At 48.4% G+C, this 21,299-nt stretch overlaps 1 long non-coding RNA gene across 1 annotated transcript in view; it reads left to right on the top strand.

Annotated features, from left to right (window-relative positions):
- Window positions 1-21,299, top strand: part of LOC143211772 (uncharacterized) — a 132,803-nt gene that overhangs the window by 104,877 nt on the left and 6,627 nt on the right. The window contains exon 3 of the long non-coding RNA XR_013009531.1: window positions 15,273-15,452. This is a non-coding gene — a long non-coding RNA (uncharacterized LOC143211772). The remainder of the gene's footprint in view (window positions 1-15,272; window positions 15,453-21,299) is intronic.

Raw genomic sequence — 21,299 nt, 5'->3', positions numbered from 1 at the left:
AGGTTAATAAACTTTTTTACTTGATATGGAATCTAGTAAGACTCTCGAGAAACTATAAAATATTCTCGTAAAAGCGAATGTCTCTGAACTGTCATATAAAAATTTATGCAAGCGTAAAGACACTGGACCTGAGACCTGCGCTGAAGACGTTCTTGAAACAACATCTAAAAACCAAGAAAACCTTGCAAAACGCAAACAGACTTTTCCAACAAAATCCACCGATCTCGAAATTCGTCATATGTGTATAACCTGCCCAGCCGAAAGTGAGCAAATAGCATCGCAAGTAAGGGGAACTGGCGCGAGTGGGTCTCGCTGGCATCGAAACGGATCGGTAGGCCGAAAAAGAAGGCCGGTTGGAAAAAGTCAGCGAAACGTAGGAATGGTCCAGCAGCCGGTCGTCGCTCGTTACCAGGGTAGTCAGTGCGAGGATGGACGATGGTCGAATGGCGGACGCGGAAACGGACGAGGAAAAAAGGAGCCAGACGAGTTTCGCCGATGGTGGACCTGCACGAGAAGAGAGGAGAGGAGAGGGGAGACAAAAGGGGATGGTTGAAAATAAGAGAGACGGAAGGCGATGAGAGGCGCGGAAGAGAATGAAAGAGAGAGGCGATCGCTCGCGCACCGGTTGATGGACAGCGGCGCCAATTTGACGGTCGGAGGCTCCGGTGGCCACGTGGGTCTCTTTTTTTCGGGGCGGGTGAGTGAGTGGGTGGATAGGGGGTTGGTGAGAGGAGAGAGAAAGAGAGCAACCACGCTCTCCGCCTCCCCCCGAACGGGCGACTGCCAAGAGCCGCTGAATATTGCATCGGCCGTTTGAAAGGGCTGCTGGCGTTGCAACGACGAGAGAACGGTCCAGCGGAGGGAACCGAACCTGCAATGGTGTGGGTGGTTCGGGGGTGGGTGGGCCTGGCTCGATGCAACCGGCAGGAGAAAAAGAGAGAAGGCAGGAGGTGGCCAGGGTGTGTAACGCTGGGTGGCGTCACACGCTGCCACCCCCGCCTCCCGGGGTGCAGCACCTGCTCTCACCAAGCCGAGCCGAGCGGAGAGGAGCAGAGCAGAGCAGAGCGGAGCAGAGCAGCCTCCACCCTCACGGCTCGTCGCTGCATATCACACGTCGGTCAAACGCCACTCCGCGCCGGCAATGAAATCGCTATACGGTCTCCTCCCGCGCGCCAGTTCGTTCACCTACGTATTATACCGTGTCTATGTGTACGAGAGTGCGCGGAGGATCCGGCCGCCCCGACGCGTCGGCTGCTTTGTCTTTTTCTATCTCGATTCCTCTCCGACCCCCTCGCAGCCACCCCCGCGCTTCTACACGGGCCCGTGCATATACGAGCGAATTATTTATTCCGTCGCTTGCCGCTCCGACGGCTACCAGACCCGATCGTCCGACCGATTTTCGGCACGGCCGACCGTACATACACCTTTGTTTCCCGAGCGTTTTGCTCTTTTTACAGTTTCTCACCCCCGTTCGTTCTTTATGGTCTCTTCGGTGTCGCTCTGTTTCGCCCGGACCTTTTGCTCCTGTTACCTCGGACTCGATCGCGCACCGGCGCGTTTTTATTCCGACGATTCCTCTTCCACTGTCGCATAAACACTGGACGGGGAGAAGGGGTGGCAGGGGTGGGCTCACCGCGGCCGGAAATTCGTTGCAGGGATCTAGATCGATCGAGGGGCGGGGTTGAGTTGCTCCGGGGTGGTTCCTTGGCGGAGGAGGGGACGTTCGAAGCGAGTGGTTTAATTGAGATACCTTTGGTCGCGGAAGATGCTGGCTCGAGGATTGAAATCGAAATCGCATTTTTTAAGGAATGTAATTTTTTAAAAATCGTGTAGGAGTTAAGAACAAGAAGAATACAACTTACGGTGCATTAATATAATATGAATATACTACGAACCCAATATAAATTCTACGAGACACAGACATTTCCTCGGGAACATTCTCTCATAAAATCTGTTATCCATCGTATATCAAACGCCCGAAGACAGTTTGCGCGAAACGGTTCATCAAACGCGACGCATAAATTATCGAGCACAGGCAGTCGTCAAAGCGACAAGCGACGACGTTCCTCTCTCGAGTGAACGAGGTTGTCCCGGCGAAATTTTCGAAACAATATTCGGCGCGAGACGATTACACGCGTAGAACAATGTCGCGGTTGGCCGGCTGCCAGCAGCGGTTCCGTCTGCCGTGAATTCCCGGGGCCGAAGTCAATTTTGTAACACCGTGGAGGCGTCGACGACGAGGAAAAGTGACGGGGCCCAGGTTTGCAGGGTTCGTGGCATGCAGGTTCTGCCACCGCCGGGAAACGACGAAGTAAAAAGAGCGGAGGCAGCGTGGCCTCTTCGACAAAGCCGAGTAAGACTGCCGCGTGTATATTACCACCTCTGGAGAACGAGGGAGGGAGAGACAGAGAGAGAGAGAGAGAGAGAGAGAGAGAGAGAGAAAAAGAGGAGAAAGAAAGGGAGGGAGGATCGTGTAGGTGGAGAGAGAAGGAGGGAACCTAAAAGAAAAAGAAGAGGGTCGAGAGCCGAGGGTGGCGGAGGGAGCATAAAAGACTCGACACTCCGTTATAATAAAGTCCACCCTTGGAAGCCTTCCGCTCGCCCTGCTGCCTCCTCCGTCGCCCTCCTCCTCTCTTGGCAGCGGCAGCATTACGCCATTCAACTTACTTTGTTCCTCAACTTTATTAATTTTTCCCTCGGTCTTGGGGGACCCGGCCCCCCTCCGAGCTCCTCGCCCGGTTATATCGAGAACCCAGCCACCCCCGTTCGCAAGACAAAGAGGCGAGCAGGAACCGCCGAAGAGCGAGAAAGACCACGAAAGGGTGAAAGAAGGGCTGGAGGGGCTTTCTTGTGACGGGAAATTTAAAAATCTGTCTACGCGTTGTCGAACCACCCGAGGAAACTTTATTATTAGCGCCGCCCACCCCCCGATAGGGGTGGCGACGTCGACCAGCCTGGCGGTTCGACGAACTACACCACGAACGAAGATATTGCCTTTATAAACTCATTTGCAGCCGCGACCCACCATCAGCCGAACTACTTTTGACCCGGCTCCGCTAGAATTGCCTCGCTGCTTCAGGACAGGAGTTCCGCGGCTGGATGACAAGGTTCTGGTGATTGATGCGTCCCACGGACTAAAGACTCGCTGATGCCGAATAATTAGGGGGCGGCTCTTCGACACTTCGCCGGAGGTGTTGGCTTTTTTTACTTCTCCTTCACGCCAACGCCCCCACCCCTTCAACGTCGCGTCGTCTTTCGCTTCTTTGCCGCCCCTGGAACCACGAGACGCTCGATGACGAGACTTCACGGGAGCTGTCGCAGAATGTCGGTACACAATGGCGATTAAGCGACGAAGTTGCGATTTTTCGGCGGGTTAAATTGGGGAGGCCGAGGGACGGGGGGGGGGTTCTGGGAAACCGTTTCAGCCCTCCAGTTTCTGTAAACATTCTTTTAGGAATGATGATATATACAGTGTACCAATTCAGCAAAATGAAGTTCACTGAAACGTACTGCCTCCAACCTCGTTGTTTAACCAACCCCTAAATCTCCACAATACAAATCCATTTAAATCCGCGATCAAGCTGTCGACCGAAGACTGACACCGTCGTCGCCTCGGAAATCGACAAAGCAGGATATATGACGGAAAGAAGATTATCAAACCAGCAAGTTCGAAAATGTTTCGAGAACACGTCGCGAGATCAGAGAATGTTTGCGCCAACACCCTCGAACTTGTCAGTGCTTCTACGAGCAACGAAACCAGCTCGGAAGGAGCGAGTTTTCCGGAAGGGTCTACGATTGTGAGGACATCCGTGAACCGATTAGCGGTGGCCGCACTTCCACACGGGTTTCTGCAACATAAATATTTACGACGCATTCACGAAGCTAATATAAATGCGATTTGGGCGTTTGCTCTTTTTAGTGCACGCTCTAATCCGATTAGGCCCGGGACCAAAGGGGGGGCACAATGCGTAAGCAGCCGCGGCTCATTGTGATCCCTTGGCCCACCTTGCCCCCTCCACGAAGAAAAGACTCGACCCTTGGCAAAGAGGGCACACCGTGTGTCCTAGAACCCCCATACACGTTCCCCCTCTCGCTATTTCTGACCGGTGACGCGGATTTAGTCGCTTTACGACTGCCCTATACACAACCAGGAACATAAGTCGACGCGATGCGAGACCGATGCTCCTTTCGTGGGACGAGATCGCGTTAGGGGATGCTCATTGTTGCCTCCGTCGACTTAAATACCCCCTCGAACCCCGCCGAAAGGTCTGGATACCCCGTGCCCCTTTTTTCCGCACCTTTTTTTTACCGAGATGATGTCTGACGATGATTGATTCCGGAGGGTTTGATCCTTTCGCTGCGGTCTGCGCCGGTTCAGTGTTCTTGGCGTGTGAAGTGGTTGGAAATTATTATTATTGTTGAACCAGGAGCCATTCTTTGAGCTCTATCGGTGAATAGAACCTTTGTAATCGGACGTTGTTAGACAGACTTGTAGACCGTAGAATGTTCTTCAATTTTTTCCAGGTACTGTATGTATGTACTCACACAAATACGAAACGGCAAGTAAAGGACTCATTTTCGGAAGACAAACGCCTGGGACTTCTGCGCAAGACATTTCCTTCCTAAATTTCACGTTCCACGACAGTCTTCGATATCCTAGCGATTCACTGGAACAATCGAGCAGGATTAAAAGCGTGGTTGTCAGCCCGTTGATCGTTCGCGGACGTTTTCCCGACGGTCTCTTCGACGTCGAAGGAAAAACGGCGGCGGCGTCGGCCAATCGGGTGGAGGCCAGCAGTTTTGCAACTCTCTCTCTCTCTCTCTCTCTCTCTCTCTCTCTCTCTCTTCGTGGTCTCTCGAGCTAACTCGATCCTATAAATCGTGCGTTCAGCAAGTAGTAACGCCCAGCTCGTTTCGGTCTGGTCACAATCGGAACAATGACGCGGAGAGTGTACCCTACCGACGGGGCAGAAATATGGCGGTCCTCCTGCTCGATTCAGAGCTCGTGTCGGTTAGCCGAGAGATAGGGAAGAGGGCGAAGAGGAAACGTGGAAAAGAGGGAGAGCCGGACGTCGAGGAGACGAGAGGAAGAAGGCGAGGAGAGACACGGGGACCGAGAACGCGAGAGGAAACCGTTCGGAAGAAAGGAGACGCGAGAAAAAGAACGACAAAGAGAGAAATAGACAGAGAAAGATAGACCAAGGAAGATAGAGAGAGAGAGAGGGAACGATAGAGAAAGATAGAGAAAGAACGACAGAGAGAGGGAGAGGGAGGCGACAGGAGGAGGAAGTCGCGGGCTCCACCTTCTTAATTCAGGGAGAGGCGATAAAAATGACAGAGCCACTGCTCGCCCGCGCTGACTTATATCCATTTACTACACAACGGGCGGCTGACAAAAAATAAGAATGGAATAAATAATAGCTTGCTCCTCATTCAAAGGATAACAAATGCGTCTCTGAAAAGGCTCCGGCTGACAATGGGGTGGAGAGTCGCTTACACCGGACGCCCTGTATCCTCTCTCCTCCTAGTTCTCCTCTCGTCTCTGCTCTCCTCCACCAAGCCCTCTTTGGTTTCCTCCTTCTGGAGAATGCGCCGCGTGTAATGAGAATGCCCGTGTTGCTGCTGTCCCCACCCTTCCTCTCTTCTTCTCTCTCTCTCTCTCTCTCTGAACCGCACCCGCTTGACGGAAAGCAACGACTGGACCCAAGCACAAATTACCGGGTCGCTAGCGCTTGCTTCTGCTTGCTTGCGGAACCACCGACACGGAGGTCGCCCACCCCTTTCTCTTCTTTACCCCTTTCTACTTTCTCTTTCTCGGGGACACTGTTTCTTGAATTCCAACGCGAGAGGTCTCGAAAAATACTCCTAGACGAATTGCCAGGGAGGTCGCTTATTCTAGGGGTTGCTGAAGATGTTTGTCGAATTTTCTGACGCCCTGGATATCAAAATCTGAATGGTTAGTGTTTACATGTTCGAGAAGGTTTGTGTTCCAAAATTCAAATTAAATCTGTAAAATTAATGATTGTTCTGATCGATTGAAGAAATATCCCCATTATCATGGTATACGTAATGATTAAAATACTAATATTTCGACCTCGTAATAATTAAAATCAGAAATAACCGTGTCTTGCAATTTCTGTTTCGCATGAAAATCCGGAGCTATCGGTAACAGGTAAACCGATGGGCGGCCCAATAAAATTCCAGCCCCCGTATCCGTATCGGTGGCATATTTCTCGCGACGATCGTCGGACGTCTGTCCGGCGAGGTAATCCGCGGAGGGGTGTGGGAACGAAGTGTCCGGTCAGAAAAGAGGAGAGCCAATATGGACATTGGTCAATCCGATTTCGCCGGGACCCTCCGTCGACCGTCAAATATGTTATTGGATCGAGCCCCGGCGCGATATCAGAGGTTCCCGTAGCGCGGCCGTCGCGTCTCGACACGGGATCTAAAGCGCGGGGGTTGGCTTCCAGCGGGGAAAAAGGAGGCTTAGCCGAGGAGCAACGATATCTCGGACACTGTTTCGACACGTGGCCGCATTATACGCCGGCCGAGATACGAGGGACGCGATCTATTATTGACAATACGGAGTGAAGATCGGTGTAAGACGTTCGACTCCTGCTGGACACGTCCTCGGACCCTACCCGGATGGCTACGGTCAACTTTTGCGCGACCGCTCGACGATCCCATGCAAATTTCAATGGGGTCGCAGTCGGATCATCGATCTCAATTTCAGAATTTTCTTTAGAGGATGGGCGTCCTCTCGGAATCGCTCGGGTCCTCGAAATTGAGGACATTCTTTACTCTGCGGGACACTGATCTGATACCCTGTTCTGCGAGTAGACCAAGGATCCTTGTTATTAACATTAGGTTTACGGAGCACTAACATGACTATTTTATAAAAATAACGAGCCTTCTATTCTTTCATCTTTTTCTGAATAGAATCTATTTGAGACCTCATCAATACAGTAACAATTCCGAAGATACAAGCGACAATAAACCACTTCGTGGAGCTAAAATAAACGAGATAACGTTCCTCCATTATTCTCCATCCAGCAGGTTTTAAAAACGCTCCCCCAAATCGTTGCAGGGTTAAATGGCAACTAGATCGCCCTATAGCGGGACTAAAAGATACTCTCCGCGCGTTTAGCCGCAGTTCCCGTAAAAAGAGACAGTCGTTGCCGAGAAGGGCTGTCGGTAGCAGGCCGAACCAAAGAAACATTCTAGCCTGTCTCTCTCCGTCGAAACAAAGATAGAGACAAGGGAGAACGAGCTGGGCGAACGAGCCCGGGATTAGCCGGTGGTAATAACCGTCTCCGCGGTTTCGAAAGCTCGCCAACCGGCGGCCGCAAGCTCGTCTCTTTCCCTCGTGAAAGAGAAACGCTGCGGGAGAAAGTGGCGAAACCGAGTCGCGAGAGAAGAGAGATGAGAGGGCGGGGGGTGGAGAGGAGATAGAGAGAAAGAGAGAGAGGGATGAGAGAAACGGAGGGTAGGTTCACGGGGATGATTTTACGCGGGCCTACACGGCAGTCGGTGGCCGTGTCGGTAGGCGGTCTGAGGCAATCCTGTTGATTAAAAGGTGGGGCATCGACCCAAATAAACTCACCATTAAACCAGATGAGTCTCCGCGCGATCGCACTTCAACCCCCTTTCCACGTTTTCCGCGAATGTCCGTGTGCTGGCGTTCTCCCTCCTCGAAGCCACCCCTATACCTACACGCCGTGTTTCCATGTAAGCGAGAGAGCCCGGCCGAGACTAGTGGAGATCCACGGCGACGTATTTGTACGCGTGTATACGCCGTGCACCACCCTGTTTCGAGCTGGCACCCCTTGCCTCTCAGCCCCTGCTCTGCACCCCACTCCACCGGTTTTTCCCTTCCATCGGTGGCGACGCAACCGAGCGAAAGAGAGAGAAAGGGAGAGAGCAAAGGAGAGACACCCCGAAGAGAGGGGTGGCACTCGCCGTAGCAGCGTAGAGGGGAGAATAAATTGATTTCGTTGACTCAACCAGCCGTAACGCCCCCTCAGCATGATATCAACCCTAAGCCTCGGTTATCTTTATTTAAGCTTTACGAGAGTCTACGCAGCCGAATCGGGGGAACGCTTCTGCCGCTCGAGGAAACCACCCCCCCCCCTCGCTCTCTCCCTCTGTAAGGGTAGGTTCTCTTCTAGGAAGGTGCACGAGGGAGCTGGAAAAAAATCGGCGAAATTCCGCCGCGAATCTGTACCGGGCTAGCGCGGAGCCTGTGGGGAATCGCTGACGTTGCTATTTGCCGAGGGGTTGGGTTTTGCACGTTGTCTCGGTTCGAGGCTTTGTCTCTTCGCTTGGAAATGCTTGTCGACCCTTGTATTAACGAACTAAATTTTCTCCGACTCTTAAGACCAGGTTGGCGTATCTCGTGATTTCAACGTATATTTAAAGCATTATTAATAACGCTTATGTTAATAATAGCACATAGTTCATCCAAAACATTTTCTCGTAGACTCACTTTTATCAGCTACTGCAAAAATCGCGAAAATCCAGGTAAATCGAGCCGAGCAATTTTTAGAAGCCAACAGCAATCCAGTCGCTCGGCAAGTCTAGAAAAAAGGTGCAGGATTCTAAGCGAGATTAGGTGGCAGGTCGGTGGCTAAGCAGTCGTCAGATTGCGGCAAACTCGGGCCCGTTGCCCGATTAATTAAACCGGTGTTCGAAGCGTTGTCGAGCGAGACGCAAGCGCTGCGGAGAGCACAAGCGAGAGGGAGTGAGAGGGAGAAGAGAGAGCCGAATAGGGCAAAAGGGACTGGATTTGCGGGGTGGCGGACAGGGGAGGCGGGGGCGATTGGTATAAGCCAGCGAACACTCGTCTACTAGATGTAATACCTGAATACACTCGTAGCGGCGTTGTTACTCGGGGCCTAGCTACTCCCTTCTGCCCCCCCCCCTCCTCCCTGACGATAAACCATCGGCATACTTACGCCGCGAGGTGTGATCAGTACCCACGCGTTACATCGGCCAGGTGTTCGCTGCGACGTTTCGCGTATCGCGTCCTCGCCCGTTGGGGCTCATTAGCAAATGCCAGCCTGAGGAATCCCGTGTCCCGAGCTGCCAACCGGACCGCCGTTTCAGACGCGTTGACGAGAGACGTAGATGGTAGTCGCCCATAGATGGCAAATCCGCCGGACGACGAGCTTAATGATTCCGGTTTAGGCTGCACCAGACGCCTCGACGCGGTTGTCTCGCGCGATATACTCTTTCTTCATCTCCTGATCTGCTGCTGTGCGACTGGATCTTTGCTGAAAGAGGTGGTGATACCGCACACGATTTTTGTGCGAAGGAGTACAAATTTTTATACTCGAACCTTGACCTTTCCTTAAGTAGCTTTTAGTGCACTGATTCATACAGTTCGTCATTCTGCTTAAAGAAGTACCACTTGCATCTGGAGACTATTAGTTCATGAAATATTCTAATACAGTTGGAGAACACAACTCGACATGTAACTCTAACTATCCCTTGAATTAATCATTTTAGCCACAACTCGACATTCAACCCTTTGAGGAAGCGTGTACAACATCGTCAGGACTACGCATCTAATCGCTGTAGTTACGATAAAAAATTTAATTACGTGCATATTAATATTCTGTTTTAAGAAATCCTCATCTGCAGACAATCAAATCGAACTGTCTCTTAAGTGAAATTCTCTTGAATTGATGTACGGTCACAGGCTGCTTAAAATCATTGTACAAAGAGTAACAATTTGACTCTGCAGAACCATTTCAAAAAATATATTTAACCTTGGTATGTCCTCATGATAAATGTCCATCGCCGACATTATAAATACTCGACCGATTTAAGGGTTGGAATTAAGGAACGTCCTTTTGTAGAACCAGATGAATTCAGTTAGAAGCACGCCACCAATCCATCCACAACCATCCGCGACAAGTAATCAGAAGCGTCTGGAGCTGGAACTAATGACGCAGAAACGTGCGCGGGAATACAATGAACCGTTGCGTCGCCTCGCGCAGGAGAGATGATCGCTTATGCGAGCGCGTACGATATTATAATAACGAAGCGAGTCATTTCTCAGAGTGTCAACTGCATTGAATCGAAGGACAGTCGGCCCTCTGTCCTGTCCGTGGACAGGAGGAGGCGGGGTAGCCCGCGTCTAACATCCCCGAGGGTGTCGTGAGCACGAGTTGGGGGATGTCTGTGCAGCTTCATCAACGGATATTAAAGGATTTGCATGAAGTATTATTATCGTTATTGCGAACGTATCCGACGGAGAGGTCGCAGTGCCGCGCAGTACTGTTCGGCATGATAATTTTATTCGACAGCCCGGATCCGCTTGTCGGCTTTCTACCAGCCGGGAGTGCGATTCCGTGTTTCGTCGGCTAATTTTCGCGATATTTAATTGCCGGGATATTATGATCGATCCGACGATTCACGAGTGGTAGTATAAGGATCGAAAAGATCACAGAGACGGGGTCGCGTCACGATCAACCCGGCTCGTCGATCTTAACACCCGTTTGTTTTCGTTACCGCAACATCTACCCGAATTGCTACAATATTGTTTAAATAATTAATTTCTTAATCACCTGGTCTAGTCGTTTAGTCTTATAATAAACTTGTTACCACGCTTTTACATTAGCTTTGCCGCGTTGTTGTTGTCGTATGCGTCAAATCTTGTGATCGAATTTTAAACCACTTCCCGATGAGCTAGAGACTTGAAACTTTAAACATACCTCAGAACTGGAACACAATGCAATATTAAAAAACAAATATAAAAAAAAACTGCGTCTAGGAGAAAAAATATTTTAATATTATCCGTCACACCTCGCCGCGCGACGCTCGGTAGTACGTCATCACGTTCAGCGATCCCCACTCCGCGCGCCAGCGCTCCCTACTCCACTACGCGTTCCCACTCCGACTCAACCCCACTCCACTGACCCACTTCGCCATTTCGTACAATTTCGGACTCCTTAAAGAGACGTCGCGTCGTCTCTCGGAGTCATCCCCTCATTCTATCTCACGTATTTCGATATCTTGCCTTTCTATATCTTACTATTTAATATTCATACCAGTATTACTATATCTTGTGTTCCATTCAAAAAAGACTAAACCGTATAAAATCCAAAAATACATAACAAAATACTATTTAAAAACCACGCTTATATTAAAATGCACTAAAAAGGGGAAAATAATTTTTTTCCTGGTTCTCCCAAGAATTTAATATAAATTAAAAAAAAAACCTTGACATTAGTGACTATAAAAATAAAAGCGTGGAGCGCTAAACTATATGACGTAATCTTCCTGGGCACTCCACGCTTTTATTTTTATAGTCACCAATGTCATGATTTGATTTAAATTTATATTAAATTTTTGGGAGAAACGGGAAAAAATTTATTTTCTCCTTTTTAGTGCATTTTAAAAAGTATTTTTTATATATTTTATTTCTATTTTCTATTTTTTGAGGCTGTATTTTATTCTCGGAACCCATAAGAAACAAATTTGCACACTCACGCTGCTCCACCCCCTTCTAAAAATGTGTTTCGCACCCCACATTAAATACCTCAGACCGTCCACCCCCATTAGTCGGCGAACCTCGCGTTGATGCTTTCGTTTGAAGGTCAGAGCATTCGTTAACAGCGGACCATTCATCCTTAAATGAATGTTCGAGCTCTCGACGAGTCCGTAGAAGAAGAGGGGTTGAAGAAGGCGTCGCCAATCGTATCGAGCCAATAAATACCAGGTTTCTTGCGACACGGTGCACACCGTCCACCCCCAGTCCACGAATTAATTAAACCGATGGTTCGAGCGTTTCGAGGTTTGTATCGGTGTGGGCGGCATTTTTACCAGATTTTAATACGACCGGAGCATTATAAGCAACTCGGATGAATGGCATTAAATTATATGGGGTGGCGAGGAGGGGTTCTCGCGAATAGCAAGCCACATCTGTGGCCCCGCGAAGGGTGTAACTGTTATAAGGGACGAGGGCGCCGACTAGCTGCTTTTCCTCCACCCCCTCTCTCCCTCTCTCTCTCTCTCTCCTTTCTCTTTCTCGTACGCTGTTCTATAGTTTAGTTTCCTCCTCGCTCCACTCGGCACTAACTTTATTGCGTGGCAATTTGCTTATTAACTCGCAGTTAGTCTCGGGTGCTCGTCGATTAATTAATACGCGCCGAGTCGCCAGATGGAGACACGCCCAGCAAAACCCACCCCTCGACACCCGAGCTCGGCGAGATTGTGCGTGTTACCCTTAAAGATTTGCCAGCTAGTTAGCCCCGCCGGATTGCCGTTCGGTAAACACTGTTTCTTTGCCCCGCCGAGACCCATTGGACACTCGGGGGTGTGAGTTTTACTCGGCGGCGGATTTCACCCCTGCACGGTGCTTGGAAAATTGCATTCCAATACGGGGAAGTAAGGGGTAATATTAATACGGCATTTAGTTCTAGATATATAATAATAATTGTCTTGAAAATTTTAACCCTCGCTCACATCCCTTATGTCAGGTTTTCCTTCAAAATTCAACCCTTAAATCAATGTGTTTTATTTTATCCGTTAACAGTTTCTGACCCATTGAAACGTTAACAATATTCTAATCGACGACAGAAACACGCCGCAGAACTTGCCCCACCCCCTCCATCGACCTCCAACCCCAGATAAAAGGTAAAATAAGCAAAATTCTAAGAAACATCAAGCGGCGGGTTCCCGTAGCTCGACTCGATCGTCAATATTTACTCGGTCCGCCGCTACCGTACACGTCTTCCATCATTACGTTGACCATAAGAACGCACCGTCGACCCCACCACCAACACAGACTGTCACCCCTGTCTTCACCTGTGCTCTCCGTTCGCCGGTGAATATATCGAGCCGCGTAAACGCACCGGCTCGCGTCGGGGAGCAAACATTTGAGCAGGTTCCTTCTTGGTCGGCAAACGCGGATGTCGCAGCATTCCCTTCGACAGCGAGACCGAAGAGAAACACGCCGTGGCATCGGCTACCGGAGGGTGCTCCCGCGGAACAACTCGCTCTTCAGGATCGATAACGCCGCTAATTTGACGTCTGAAGTGTGCGTATCTCTCGCCGAGACGTTACTTCGCCGATTGGTTCTTCTGACAACGGTTTAGCCGGCTTTGATTCGCCCTGATGGGGTGGAGCCGTGTGCTCGATCACCGGGATGTGATGGGTAAAGTCTGGGAACGATGAAATGAGAATCACGCTGCTCTTTTTGCGCCTGCTTTCCATGCGATTCTTGTTAGATTTTTATTTTTTATCGACTTTCTATTTCATTTTATTTTCTGTTTCAGATTTAATCTTCATACATGTTCAAAAAATTTGTTTCTCCTCTTAACAATTTTAATGAAATAAATAAAATAGGATGTTTTTTGAAAAAAGCACACCACGATTGTAAACTAGTTTAAAATATCCGATCGAAATTCGCCGGCTCACACTCATACCCCCAAATCGCGTCGATAAAGAACAATCTCCAAAGTCCGCACCCCCGTATGGGCGCAGCATCGAACAGCAGCGTTTGTCGGCAATAAAATTTCCAGGGCTCGACGGTGGCCTGTGTCGAAGCGGAAAGACAATAATATTGTATCGACTGGAGCGTCGTCTTGGCTGCGCTCGCATCACCGAGACAGGATTTCATTTCACGAGGAAACCACCCCCGCGAGCGGGCGAAACAGGCCGTGGAGCGTGTGCGCGCGTGTTCAGCGGGAGGGAGGCGCAAGGGAGGTTACGAGGAACAACCAGGCTGAGAGAGGAGAGAAATCATATTGACCCCGAGGCATATACGCCTCGGCCGACAGCTACGAATCAATAAAGATTTCCCATCGCGAGCTTCCAGTGCCGAGAGCCCTGGCGAATATCTCAAACATCCGCCCTCCTTCGCGCTCGCCCCTCCGTTTATTCGCACTCTTTTATTATCTCGGCCCGTGGAACATTTTTTATCGACGTCAGCCTCGGACACACGGCCTCTAAACTTTTCCTCGGATCTCACCCCTCCGCGAGCGCTCTTGCTCCTTCACGCAACCCCTGGACGCACGGACACTCGCCCCGACAACGGTGCACGAGCATGAATACGTGAAAGCTGGTTTATGGTCGTCGGAGAGGAAAGACGACTTTCGGGAAAGCGGACGATCGAACCCTCGCTGGTCCAACGAAAATTGAATGTCAATATATTCGAGCAGTGCTTTCTTGTAATCGTTAATTATTTTCAAGACTAAAAAAAATGATTTTAATCTTTCCACTGTTTGGAAATACATCCACTCATTTTGAAATGCATAATAATTAACAGAAGTAGTCTTCAAACAATCATACTTCAATTACACCGAATCAGATAGTTAACGTATCACAGAAATGAATGAGGAAACACTTTTCCCGTTCTAATAAAACGATGGAATGGAGTCGGTTGACGTTTGAGGGGCGTGTATTTAATTTACCCCCGTCTTCGGACCGGGGACAGAGGGGGTGTGTTCAACGCGGGTTGCACGCGTCTTCGATATCGTCTCCGGCTGGCAATTCAATTCGGCTCCGATATTTACACCGTCTGCTCGACTATTTACGGGGTCCGCGGGAAATTGAAGCGCGCGCGCCCGCGCCCGACAAACCGTAATTGAATCGCTTTTCCGTCCCGCTCAAACAAAAATTAATCGTCCGACCGTTTATTTTCGTCCGTGTCCGCGGCAGTAATACCGCGAAAATATCGGAGCCGTTGTAACGGAATAGAATTACGACGCCAAAAATGGCAGGCGTCGCTGCCCGGTCAACGGACAGCAAATCGATGGCATTCTCGTCGGGGGTACAATGAAATCATCGCCGGGGTTTGCGGGGGTGCGAACACAGAATCCCGGACACCAGCCAGCATTGTCTGACAAAACTTCGTGGCACTGCTACAGGAGTTAAAAGTTATCGTGTCTGGTTAACAGTCTGAAATAGCCGCGGTTTTTGGGAATTTCCCAGTTTTCCAGGTGAGAAAATGTTGCTCCGGCATGCTCCCAGAGTTGGGCATAAATTTTTATTTGAATACAATTTTTGCGCAGCTCTGCATGCTCCAAGACTTTGCAGCAGAAAAATGCGTATAAATTCTAAAACATATTGTACATATACTTTTAGGTAAGGTACTCTATTGTTTTAAAGATTTTTCTATTGTTTTATACGCACTTTATTCAATGGTGAAAAGCTATTATGGTACAAGCATCGGAGACCCATTCAGAAATCATTAACGATCCTCCTCCTCCACCAGACAATGTATTCATCGCTAATGAACGTCGATCACTTTGTATTCCTTTCAGAAAACTGGAGTCTCGAAGAACGTCTAATGAAGCACGAAACACACTATCTAAAATCGGCGACCGGCAGAGATACTTTCAAAAAATTGTACACCGTCCGAATAAAATCGGCTAACAGCTATTTCGTGTTGGATCTCCGAGACGGATAGATCGTCAATAAATCAAGAACATTTACCGAGGCAGGTAAGAAAGTAAACAGTATTTTTTCGTTGAATTTCTCTGACAGATAAGATCGTGATAGTTTCTTAATTTTGTTGTGCGACAACTCTGTGCTCCTTTTAGTTCGTTTCATTTATGTCAGATCACAGTGGAGATATCAGTTAAGTTAAGACACTCGAGAGTTTGCTCTTACCTCCTAAAGTATTTCTACGAAGCTGCCGCGAAATGTCGCCTAAATGTCCCTAACTCTTATAAAAAAATTCGTAAGAGCGACGATCTGTTTTGTGAAAGCTACATTCAACATTCTCGTATCTTTTAGCCGTCTGGAATAGTTGGACTCAATACACCCCATTCAACAGTTGTTCCACGGAGCCTGCGGTATTAATAATTCTTCCAATTTTTAATAAAACATCTTATAAAAATATCCGCTGTCACATAAGATATGCATAAATATGTATACAAAGTTTCAGCTAACTAGGTCTGATCGTTTTCTTACAATCAATTCTTAAGTAGTGTACTAAAAATGGACGTCTGGACCCTTGTTGAATAAAAAGTATTTGAGGATTGAATTTTAATGTTTCATATGTACCTCAATGAGAGGTCGTAGAAATGAAGATTGTACGAGTATATAAACGCATAGAAAGATGCAAAGGAATTAAGGGTTGAATTTTCAAAGTATCGGGAACGGTGAATTTCGCATGCAGCGAAATAAGAGACGGTGGAGGTTCGTCCATCAGTAATTGAATGCCCTCGACGCGTTTGAAGTAGGGTGACTGGTGTCCTCGGGATTACAGAGAGTGGCTACGGTCCACGGGGCTGCCGTCGCGTTGCCATACTCTGTAGAGAGTGGCTCGATGGCGCGAGTTAAGGGATGACGACGGACCCGTAGGCCGCCGGAGAGGATGCCCTGGGGATGCTCGAGACATTTGTCAACGAGACGAGCGGTGAGTGGACCGGACCTCCTCTCCGCCGTGCCACGGATCGTACGTGTATCCCGTCGAGACCGTGGCCAAGAGAGACGGAGAGAGAAAGAGCAAGACCAAGAGAAACCAAGAGAGAGAGAGAGAGAGAGAGAGCTGACCTTTCTCTCCCGGGTCAGGCAATATTAAACCGCATACGTCTTCGGCGTCTGATCAAAGGGCCGACCTCTTGTGGACATTTCTCTGCCACCCCCGACCCCGAACCTCCACGGAGTCGAGGACGACTCCCACGTAGCCACGAAGAGGTAATTCAACTGTTGGCAAAGGAGAGGAGTAACGCGGACCCACGTTCGCCAAGATTGATCCTCGCTCCTGATGGAAACATATCGTCTTCGCCTGCTTCTCAACTGGGGATGCATTTTTTATCGTTTGCACCGCGCTGATGGACTCCTCTGCCTCACCGAGATCTAGAAACAGTACACCAGAAGACATTAGAAGGAACCAGAATGTCGGCTAAAACAGAACCTGGATAACGAAGAACTAAAAACGAACCGTTATTCAGGTTCGCTAGACTGTGGATCTACGCAACCTGCAACCTGCATGTCCTACATCGAATGGTTATAATGTGTTAAAGTGGTTGCTCATAACTAGACTGATCTTCGTATCAAATAAAAATTGTCTAAGTGAGCTAACTATAAAGAACAGAAATTACCACCAGTCTTAAATTCCTGTTGTTCGCAGTTTTGTGTTTCACTACGTTTGCCATAAACACATCCGCAGTATGCTATGAACCAATGGCAGAGGACTCAGCATCAACCAGAGAGAACTAAACTAAAAAAACGAAGAAAAATGGACACGGCAGAGAGGGACGAGAGGGGCCGCAGAAAATAATGTTTCCGCGGAAAGGTCGTGAGTTTCGCATGGTGGTATCGCCATTCGGGATTCATGTGTGCCCTTAGCGAACTGGATAGTGCAGACCGGACGAGAGTTGCACAGGTATCTAGCAGAAAGTTTCCCGAGGGCCTCTGCGAGTGTGTGTTCCACGGTTAGCGGACACGCGAAATCCCCAGCGCAGCCGGAATAGATTCCCGCGGACGGGGTCGCGATACATCAAGCCCGTTTCCCTGTTGCCGTTATTGTAGATTAACAACGTAACAACTCGCACATTAATTAACCGGCTCGGCCGGCGTGTTTGCGTTTGTAAACTCGGCCGAGTGAGACGGCCGGGTCGTGGGCCAATATTATTACGAAGACAAACGTACCGACGCTATCTACCATCGGTAGCTTCCTGCCGACGACCCCTTCCCCCTCTGATATACCCGGGAACCCATCGACTCTCTTCGGGGAATATTCATCAGGATGAGAACGAAGGAGAGACCAGTGAACTTCCGCGGGCCACGAAGCCGGGGGGATGCGCTCGACGACTATATTTTTCGTGCACCGATGCACCGAGTACATTCGAAGGAATTTCAATTTCAATGGACTTTCTCCCCGGATCCCACCTGTGCTCATAATTTTTGCCCGAACATAGGGGAAAACGAGTCTATTATACTATTTATAAAGCTGCGGTACTGTTGAACCTCTGCCAGGGAAGTAATACAATTTAATTGAACGTGAGTAATTATTAGACTGTAGATCTTTATGCAAAATAAAAATTGCTTGCACCAATTGCAAGTGACTGCACCGACACAAACAGTTTACTTAAGGTCGAGTGGGGTAAGTCCACCCTAGTTTTTGCAAAGTTGGACTTTAAGCTGATCTATTTTCAGTCTGGTATGTAAAAACTTAACGTTTTTGGTATCAAACTCTTGCCACGGTTATTACTGATGAATTAGTATTATGTAGGATTCTAATTTTGCCTGAAAACTATAGTGGTCACTATTTGATAATTTTTAGTGGGGATTGCGTTCTGATGATTTCAGAGTGGAAAAATTATACGAAAACGTCGCCAGACTGCTGCGTGGTTGAACCTGCCACAGGGGTTGTCCGTTTTCATTTAAGCAAGCTCATTCGTCTGTATTTATTTCAGAAAGGTCATCGTTACGACGTTTCTATTTAGAGTCGGCGGAGATAAAAACGGAATTAACCCGTTGTCTTATAATATCGAGTCCTGATGAATGTTTCATCGTGCCAAAACCTAAATTAAATTCTATATTAGCGTAGTAATATCGGGTTGACAGGTTCTCAGAAATGATTCTTCTAGAAACGATTCTTCTATAATATTTACATTATTCATTAACTGTATTTATATAACCATCTCGACCATGAACAGGTACCAGGATAATTTATTTATAGAAAAATTGGATAGATCCGCAGCAATGATAAAATTCTTCAGAAGGATTATAAATAGTTCATTCGTTCGTTAAAAATTCACGGCGGGACTGTTTCTGCATGCAAATTTTCTAATAATTCCTACGGAATTATGAAAATACAGCAGAATAAATGTTTAAATTCATCTTCCGCCGAGTTATGAAAAGCGTACCAACGAAATTTCTTTTTCCTAACCAAAAACACTGAAATTCGCGTATCTGGATAAGGGTTGGAACAATAACTCTTCCACGAACTTTTCAACTTCGCATGTTTCTTATCCTACGGTACAAGATACAAGTTTTTACTCTACTGGTACCACAGAAAAATCATTTCTTCTACTATCCCCTTCACTGTAATCTAGTTACAGATAATAATTATTATCATCATTTTATTATTATCAAAATCACTTGTAATTTCACTAAAAGAAGTTAAGAAACCGAGCAGCATCTTTTTCCACAATCGCTCCTACTTAGCTCTCCTTCAAAATTCACTACCCGATCCTTTCCCCAAAACCACCAAAAATCATTCTCCTCGAGGGTGAAACAGCGGCCCCACGCAATCGAACTTTTTCCGTCGGTTCACGAAATTTTTCTTCCGGGTAAAAACTGCTGGCAGATTCGTCCCCAACAACCGATCCCCTATTCAAGAACCGTCTTTCTCGGTCGGAACCGAGTCATCCATTGGACGTCCTATAGGCAGGACTATGAGGTACGAGCTCGGCTGATAGCAGGAGCGTATAGTTGGAGGATCCTGGTAGGGGGGTGGAAAAAAAGGGGGTGTAGTCGGGGGTGAGTCGCAGGATACGCGGATAACAGCGTTCGCTCGGTTACGGTGGGGGTGTGTCCAGGACAAGGAACGGGCGGGCTCCGAATCGCGGTGCTGAGCTGGCTGACTCGCATCGTTCGCCAACATTGTTCCCCTTTATTTGATTACAGGGCATTCGTATACACGATTCCGTCGCCGCGCGGCGAGGCAAAGCGAGACGGGGGACGAAGCGAGGCGGGACGAGGCGAAGCTCTCGGGCTCCTTCTTCTTCTTTCCGTGCCATTGATCCGCGTTACAGTTCCGCCGGAAGCTCGCCGGCTATCCGCAGAGGCAAGAAAACCAACGGCGCTCGGCCCTCTGTCACTAGCAACGCGCGAATTTCTCTTGTTAAGTACGGCCCGTGGAAGAAATCGCGGCTGCTAGCATTGTTCGCCAACGGCTCGATCTTCCCGGAACGTAAATCGTTGGCCAAGCTATTGCGCCACCGTTCCCCCGGAAGCAAAAAGCCCGCCGAGTATTGAATATCGAGCCTGGTTTATCCCTGCTATTGGTTTATCATTCGGTGTCTTCGAATTGCTGTTGAATATCCTTGATGCTGGTACCATTGTGCTGATAGGTTTGAATTATTGTTTGTGCTTCGGTGGCCCTTTTTTAGTGGTCCCGCGTTATTCAATTATCGATTCTTCCCTGTCTTCGATGGAGTCGCATCTTCGTCAAACTAGCTTTCACAAGTGTTTCGTATCTGGCGGTACAAGCGAAAAGGGTGTGATGCTACATGAAAAAATAAGTCGAAAATATAAGATAAAATTTTTTCATCAGGCTTTCTTTTCGAGAAAATCGACTTTGAATTTTCGCCGGGTACGCGTGCACTTGATCACGTCTCGTTATAACAGATCTCACTGTAGATCGTTGTCTCGGTTAAAGTTTACGTTGATAAACACTAGTGTCACGGAAATGTTTATTTTTTACCTCATATAAAAAAATTTTATTCCATATTTTCGACTTATTTTTTCATGTAGTATCACCTTATTTTCGCTTGTACCACCAATTACGAAACACCCTGTATAATAGTTTAACAATGGATAACTCACTAGTCAATAATTGTTATACACATGTATACGAGAGAAGACACGGGTGTCTAAAATAACTGAGGTGCCTTGACATTACACCTCGCACAACTACTCGAGCAAAGTTACCAAAATACAATTGCACCCGAGCAAAAATCCCCAGCGTAATGAAACGAATGGTCGAAACAGACGTCAGACCACCCCGAAGCTCAGGAACGAGGGAAAAGCAGGTCGAGGGATAACTATCGGCGGCCGCGCGATATTTCGCTCCCAATTCCTGGCATCCTGTTCGCCGTGTAAGCACAGTCGAGAGAATATCCTTTCGCTTTATATAAATGGAGCGTTGTAAGCATGCCCCACAGGAGCGGGCCGGATTCGCACGGCTAACAGATGAGGCATTAGGCACCGTAATGGCTCCATTTCCCTGGAGGAAGCGAGCGAGACAGAAAGCCGACCTAACATCTGCGGGAAAGAGAGAAATTCAGAGAAGCTGGAAGAGCCTGGTCGGTGAGAGAGAGAAAGAGAGGGCGAGGAGGAGGAGGGAGGGAAAGGGGAGCGAAATATTTCTACAAATCATTACTTTTAATTTGCCCGGTCCCTTTTATCAAGACAAATGCGCTCCGGCCAACAATCGAACTCTCGCACGCGTGTAGGTACACACGCGCTATACGCTGCGCGCGCTGAAACTCTTGCGCTCGTTTCCGGCCCCAGCCCCATACCCCGTTCGCGAGGCTGCTTTAAATTCGCGCGAAACACGCACCGGTGAAAGAGACAAACACACCGGGGAGAGGAGAAATAGGAGAGAGGAG

The sequence above is a fragment of the Lasioglossum baleicum genome, chromosome 9, assembly GCF_051020765.1.
Source record: "Lasioglossum baleicum chromosome 9, iyLasBale1, whole genome shotgun sequence".
In the NCBI taxonomy this organism is placed as follows: domain Eukaryota; kingdom Metazoa; phylum Arthropoda; class Insecta; order Hymenoptera; family Halictidae; genus Lasioglossum; species Lasioglossum baleicum.
Note: the sequence above shows the minus strand (reverse complement) of the source record. Positions and strands in the feature narration are given on the sequence as shown.